This window comes from Mustela putorius, unplaced genomic scaffold, assembly GCF_011764305.1.
Source record: "Mustela putorius furo isolate JIRA1106 unplaced genomic scaffold, ASM1176430v1.1 tig00537227_pilon_pilon_pilon, whole genome shotgun sequence".
NCBI lineage: Eukaryota > Metazoa > Chordata > Mammalia > Carnivora > Mustelidae > Mustela > Mustela putorius.
The window spans coordinates 36623128-36630161 of NW_025422368.1; the positions used below are offsets into that span (position 1 = coordinate 36623128).

Sequence of the window (7034 nt, forward strand, 5' to 3'; positions counted from 1 at the left end):
TTTATAAAAATATTACTACCATGTGCTGAATGTTCTGGTTTATAAAAATTTTTACTAAATGTATACTTTACAAATCTATAAATGCAAGGATAGATTCCATTTAGAGCTTCTGAAACACTGTTTTTTGAATTACATTTTGCCTTTTTATTCTTGAACTTTTGGTCATTTTGTCACTCTTGGTTTTAATTTTTTTCCAGGTGACCTAAAGAATTAATGACCATTAAAAAAAATAAAGCAGAAAGCAGAACATGACTTTAACCAACACCAAAGAAACATCCAAGCAATAATGTGGAAGACTAATAACCAAGATGTGGACATTAGAATGTTTACTATTATTCTTTATGAAACAGACAACTACAAAAGGAAAACATCAGCCAATTTTTCTAGCAAGCTGAGATCCCGGGAATGCCTGCACAAAAGACAAGAGAGCAACCTCCCCAGTTTCAGCAACCACTAGGTTTATATTTTTTTCCTGGTTTTTACTGTTTTGGTAATATGAATTGAAAGAAGAAATATTAATACCACGTGGGGAGAACCCCAACCAAAGGAATCTGAAATATATAGTAAATGCTTTTTTTCCCTTTTTTGTTCATTTTGGATGCTGGTGCTAAACTTCCAAGTGTCGTGATTTAAAAAAGAAATTTTATGCCCTTCTTATTTATTTCTAGGATGAGGGGAGGATAACATTTTTGCTTTCTTATGTGACTCTTTAAAAATGTGCAGTATGAAGTTCCTCAAAAATAAAATTTTTACCCTTGAAAGGAAAAAGGTGTATGACTGGAGAATGCTTTCCTATCTTAGCATTTGTTTTGTCTTTTCACACTACTTAAATCACATAATAGTAAACTCAGAACCAAACGTAAAGGTGCCTGAATGCTATTTGATAAATGGAGGCATATGAGCTTGAGACCATGGGATTCCTCTTGGAAGGTACAGCTGGAAAGGAACACGTTCTTGTCTGAGTTCGGCAATAGGCATGCTTCATTCCTTTGCTCTTGCCTAATCTTCGCTGAGATGACATGATGGTGTTTAGATTAACAGTTTTCTTTATATGAAGGAAGGAGTTTGGAGTTCTGACCTTCTTGAACGTCCAGCCTCAGGTTTTCAGCACCAGCTGCCGTGTTGTATGTTTACATGTTGTATGTTTGCATATTTCAGAAAAGAGGAAGGGGGCTTCTTTCCAACCACGCGAGGAATTTCTTCCCCCAGCAAAGATGGTGCCCTCGAATTGAGAAATGTTACAGTATGTGTCAATGCTATGTGGTTACTTCTCAGATACACTGCACCTTTCACATTTATTTATCCTTTAAATCAGGTACATTTGAGCCCTAGGTTTGTGCCAAGCATTATTCTGGTGATGAGGTGGGAACAAACCAACAAAAGACTCTAGTCCCACTGAGTTTACATTTTAGTAAGCAAATATTGGGAATAAATAAACATTAAATAAATGTGAAATTTAAATGTCAGATACTAATATATACGATAAAAAAAGAAAAACAGTAAAGGGATAAAGATTGTCATAATTGTAGGAGGTTTACTTATTTTAAATGGGGGGGTGGTCTCTACATGATAATAATCTATAAATGGATTCATGAGGTGGGAAAGCTGTAAGAATATCTAGAGAGAAGAACGTTCCAGACAGAGAGAAAAGATGCAAAGACCACAGGGAGGGAAGGTGGGTGCTTGGCCTGTTTAAGAAATGGCAAGCAAGGGAAAGTGGATTGTTCAAGAACCTTATATTGCCTTGCAAGTTCAAAAAAAACCCCGAAGTTGGTTTTTTGCACAAGGCAAAAATACTCAAAGGTATAAAGTATTTTAAAGTATTTAAATACTTTATTTAAAGTATTTTAAGAAGAAATGTCATCTTAGTTCTGATTCCCTCAAGACCACCAGGAAGTCTTTTTCTGTTTTTTGTTTTGACCAGTCTCTTTCAGATCTTTTATGTTCATGGGTGTGTGTGTGTGGGTGTGTGTGTGTGTGTGTGTGTGTGTTTGGCAAACTGATGCACTTCAGGGAAGGGGAAGAGGTTTTAATTGTTATTCTTACAACAAACATTAGATCTGTTTCTAGAATCCTATGGGTGAGTTTACTGCCCAGCTGGTGTTCTAACTGTCCCTCACCCCTTCCTGCTCATTTAAAACAATTTTGTTGTGGTGTCTTTCAGATATTGTTGTGAAGTGTCCTAACAATATACATTTGGCAGTGACATTTTTTGCCCATCTGATTATCCTTACTGTTACGCATTATCAAGCATAGGTAGAGTCCTCCCCTCATTTGTACTGGCTGCACAACATTTCAGTTATAGAGCTGTCCATAGTTGTGTCTGCCCTCTTTCTGGATATTGAGACCTTTTTAAAAATTATAAACAGTACTTCACAGTTAAACATCCTTACCTCTAAATTCTATCCATCTGTTTCCAGGTTTACTGTTACTCTATTTCTAGAGAAAAAAAACAATGTCATGATGCATGCAAAGAGTTGGGGGGAAAATCTTTGGGAGTGGGTAGAAGTACAACCCTAAAACACTGTAGGTACCAAAGAAAGAATGTGAATTGGGTGTGATGTGAGGATGGGCCTGAAATAAGTTGGTTTTGTTTTTGTTTTTGTGTTTTTGTTTCTTTTTACAACAAGGGATCAGGGACTTTTATTGCTTTATCAAGACACAGAGGCTGGATGGGTGGGAACCAAGCTGAGATAACTAGAAAGTTGTCATCCTGTCCTCAGTGATCCCACAGTAGCATAGGTGATGGAACAGCCCCCACAGAGAAACCCTACACAACTTGATATATTTGCATGCCAACTATTTGCCAACAGTGATGCTTGGTGCTTTTTTTTTTTTTTTATCACAAATAGCTCAATTGATGCAGTATTCTAAGGGGCTCCTGTGTTTATTGCAAAAGTGCCATTTCTGAAAGTATTTTCGCTCTTTAGTGGAATGGAATGGAAAAAGATATTTAAACAGGCTAATACTTTGAGATTTTGAATAATAGAGTTCTTTAAGTCTTAGAGTGGATGCAGATTGAAACTTCTGGGAAGGTGGTAGTTGGTTTCAGTTGAAAAGAGAAAATAAATGTAATCTCTTGACTCCAGAGGAGAGATTTTGTATATCATGGCATAGGAACCTTATTAAACAGGAGAAATCTAGAAAGGAAACAGGCTGTTAAAAATCTCTAAAAATTAGCTAATCTTGTCCCACAAGGGTGATACTACATTAGTTTTGTCATTATCTTAGGGTAAAAGCATTTCATTTGACACTCTAGCTCCAGAACCACCCAGATTTTCACAACGGGGTGGAAGGCTGGAATCACCACGGAGCTGAAATCCATGCTGGTCACGTGACAGGTTGCTTAGCTTGTCCATGCTGGTCACATGACAGGTTGCTTAGCTTGTCCGTGCCTCCCTACACCTCTGGAGTCTCCTCAGTATTCTGTTAAGAGAATTACGTAATGGAGGCATGTGACAGAAGAGATGAGAAATCACTTCTACGTTATTACCATAGTATCTTCTCGTGCCTCGATCTCACTGTTTAAAGAGGACTTCATGTGGGGTTCAAAACTTGACTCCTGTGCCTACTGCATGGACATGGCACCAGGGGTAAAAGTCCCTTTCATCAGTTGAGAACAGAACTCAAGTAATATAAATACTGGCAATAGTGTGTGTGTGTGTGTGAATTTTTTGTTTTTTATTTTTTAAGATTTAATTTATTAGAGATTGAGAGAATGAGTGGGAGGAGGGCTAGAGGGAGAAGCAGACTCCCTGTGAGCCCCACCCGGAACTTGATCCCAGGAACTCAGGATCATGAACTGAGATGAAGGCAGATGCTTAACCCATCAAGCCACTTAGGTGCCCTGAATCCGGTTGTTAGTTGGTGGTTAGAGCGAAGTCATTTCAGAATTATCCTTAGCCTTCCCTCCACTCTAATACACCGCTGTCCTTTGTGCGTTACTCTGCCTCTGGTCACACCTAGGGCTGGGACCGGAGAACTTTATTTCACTGGTTGAGATTCGTAATCTATATCTGTATATAATTACAGGGCAAAGGTTCGTGGAGGCAACAGCCAATGTAGGTTCCAGGTGTGTGGGAACAGCCTTGCACCGTGAGTGTTAACTCAGTTAAGTGAGAGGCTGAATGTGGATGGCATACTCTGCCCTCCGCTCACTTTGTGTCGGCTTAGGATAGTTTAAGTTGTTAATACTAGAGCTTTTGACAAGCATAGTTTGAGATAACCCTGAAGCTGTTCAAAGTAAAATAGACTAGTAATGGTTAAGAATTGACTGAAGTCATACTCTTTACAGAGCTGAACTTTCCAGGTCTTTCCCTACCTGTATCTCTGCTTCGCCCTCTCCCCTCTCTTCATAGACATTCAGTTACTGCTGGTGCTGTGTGCAGTTAATCATTTCCATCTCCCAGATAAGCAGCAATCGGTAGACATCAAGATAGTGGTTGTTAATCATCCCAGTGCCATCTTCCCTTACAGATACCAGGGCAGTTGAAAGAGAAAACCCAGGAAGAATTTTCCAGTGCCTTTGATTTGCATTTCCTTTCTCAATCTCACTCCTCACAACCCCCGTTTGTATATTTCTAACTTGGAGGGTGCAGGGGGCTTGTGTTTTTCTCCTGCCACCCCTCTCAGGAATAAATTCCCTGAAGTTAATAAGCGGAAAACTCCACCGTGCAGTTTTTCTCATGATACTTTGCTAGTGATTCCATGTAAATTTATTTAAAATTTAGATAGCATCACTACCATTGAGAGCAGTCCTCTCCCTGTTCTTTGAATCATCCATTCCAATAAATCAATTTGAATAAATTTTTTAAAGTGAGCATGCACCTCGATACATCTATATTTTTTTATATAGACCCCATGTATGTATGTATATATGAGTATATACGCATAGCATATGTTATAAAAAATAAGGATGAAAGATGAAATACTGGGCAAAAAGTTTGTATTAATGTACCAAACGTCTTAACTAAAATATTTTAATAATAGTATGGTGATTTAAAATGTTTCAGTATTTGTAAAGGTATTGGCTTATTCTATTTCTTTGTTCAGTGTAACTTGATAGTTGGTTTCCATGGCTCTAAAAGCTGAAAAGAATATATGGGCTCGAATGGAAGAGAAGTATTTTGCTGCTGTCATATATAGTTTTTACTGCATTCACCAATTATTGAAATGTTTTTGTTGAAATTTGCATTGAAAATTTCCATTTACCTGGTATCAAAATACTTTATGTAAACCAGTTAGAAATTGTTATATACCAATAACTTTCAAAATAAATGGAAACTAGATAAAGAGGTTAGTAAATTCTTTTAAGTTTTATAGTATGTAAATGTGAGAGAATTCATAGATGGGCAGTACTTCACTTCAGCAACAAAAGATGAATAGGAACATTTCCAGAAACCTATTTTGAAAACCCACAGCAAAGGTTATTTAAAAAAAAAATCCATTTTTGCTCACTGTGGACACTTTTACTCATTGTAAAGAAAATCACTTTTGCTTTGAAGATGTTATTTTTTTTTTTTTAAACTATCTGCTAAGGGGCACCTGCCAGTCACGGATCACAGAAAAGATAGCAAATCTAGGAGACCCGCCTTTATAGAAAAGGAAAATGGATAACATTTTAAATGTGACAATTCTCTTAAGTACTTTGATGGTTGTTAAAACAGTAAGCATCTGAATAGGACAATTTTTTCCCTTTATTTTCCTTTATTTTTTTTTTAACTTGTAATTTTTGTGAGTAGAGTTGACATACAATATCACATCAGTGTTGGGCGTACAACATAGTGATTCGACTTCTTTGTGCGATGCTCACTCTAGGGCAAATGGTTTTCAGGATTACTCCCCTTTGCTTTCTAAGTATTGCTATGTTTATACTACTTAATGGTTTTGGTGCTACAGGATAAACCACAGTGATATCATCATAGTTTGTATTATGTTAAACCTACGTGAACAAATACATCTTGCAAATGACCAACTCCTTTGTTGCATGTGATTGCCATTCTTTTCCCCAGGAACCCCATCTTCCATTTGTGATATGTGGACCCCCTGACAGAGTGTACCATTGTCACTTTTATATGAAAACAGTGAATTTTAATGAAAGTTCATTTTTACACATTTCAAGGGAAAAGTACAAGCATATCTTTGTACTTTTCTCTTGTTTATATAACTCTCACTCAAGTAACCTCAGTACCAAGCATTGTACATATATTATCTTCTACCTTTACTGTAAGACGTACTACTTTGCTTTTACTGACCAAAAACCAGTGGCTCTGAAAAATTAGGATGCCTGCATTTGTCAAGAGTAATTAATATGAGCTGCTGTAACAACCAATCTTAAATTTCAGTCACTTAATATATATATATATTTTTTTTTCTTGCAGGCATATTGTGTTAGGTGGCTCTACTGGGCAGGTTTCCTCCCAGGAGCTACTTAAGAATAGTCTCCTTCCAGGCTGTGGCTCTGTCCTCTTTAATATGTGGTTCCAGCATTTCTTGCTGTTATCCAGCCAGAAGATGGAGCAATGAGACAGAGTCTGCTTCAGACCATGTGGGACATATCACTACTGCTCTTTCCATGGGCAAGAGCTAGTTACATGGCTGTACCTAGGTGTAAGGTGGCTGAGCAAGCCCTTAATAGCACCTGGAGAGAAGACATAGGTTAAATGAACAGAACCCACCACAGTCTGCCATGATTCCAAAGCATGAAGTGTTAAGAGATAAATCTGGTCTTCAATCATGGTCTGATTGGCTATAGGATCTGTGTTTTTCTCTTATGCCCCATTACAGTACAAGGCAAAGGAAAGACCTACAAAAAGACTAATTGGTTCTTCATGCTGCACATGGTGGGTGCATAGTCACGATGAAAACAGGTCCTCAGCTTTGCTCTCTCATAAACTTTCTATTTGTTAGCTCACCAAGGATTGTTTAGTGCTAGGTTTACCAAACAGGATTTGTTAGAAATGACATCTTAATAACCTAAACTTAAAAACTTTCCTGGGTTTATTGATAATTTTTCTCCTCCCTATTCTAGGGTG

General features: G+C 37.5%; 1 protein-coding gene across 2 annotated transcripts in view; it reads left to right on the top strand.

The window, feature by feature from the left end:
- The window catches only part of YBX3 (Y-box binding protein 3), a 31443-nt gene extending 25468 nt beyond the window's left edge, over positions 1-5975 (top strand). For both annotated transcript variants that reach the window (XM_045072895.1, XM_045072896.1), the window contains one exon: positions 198-5975. The gene's annotated coding sequence lies outside the window, so the exon portion shown is untranslated. The remainder of the gene's footprint in view (positions 1-197) is intronic.
- Positions 5976-7034: the final 1059 nt, after the last annotated feature.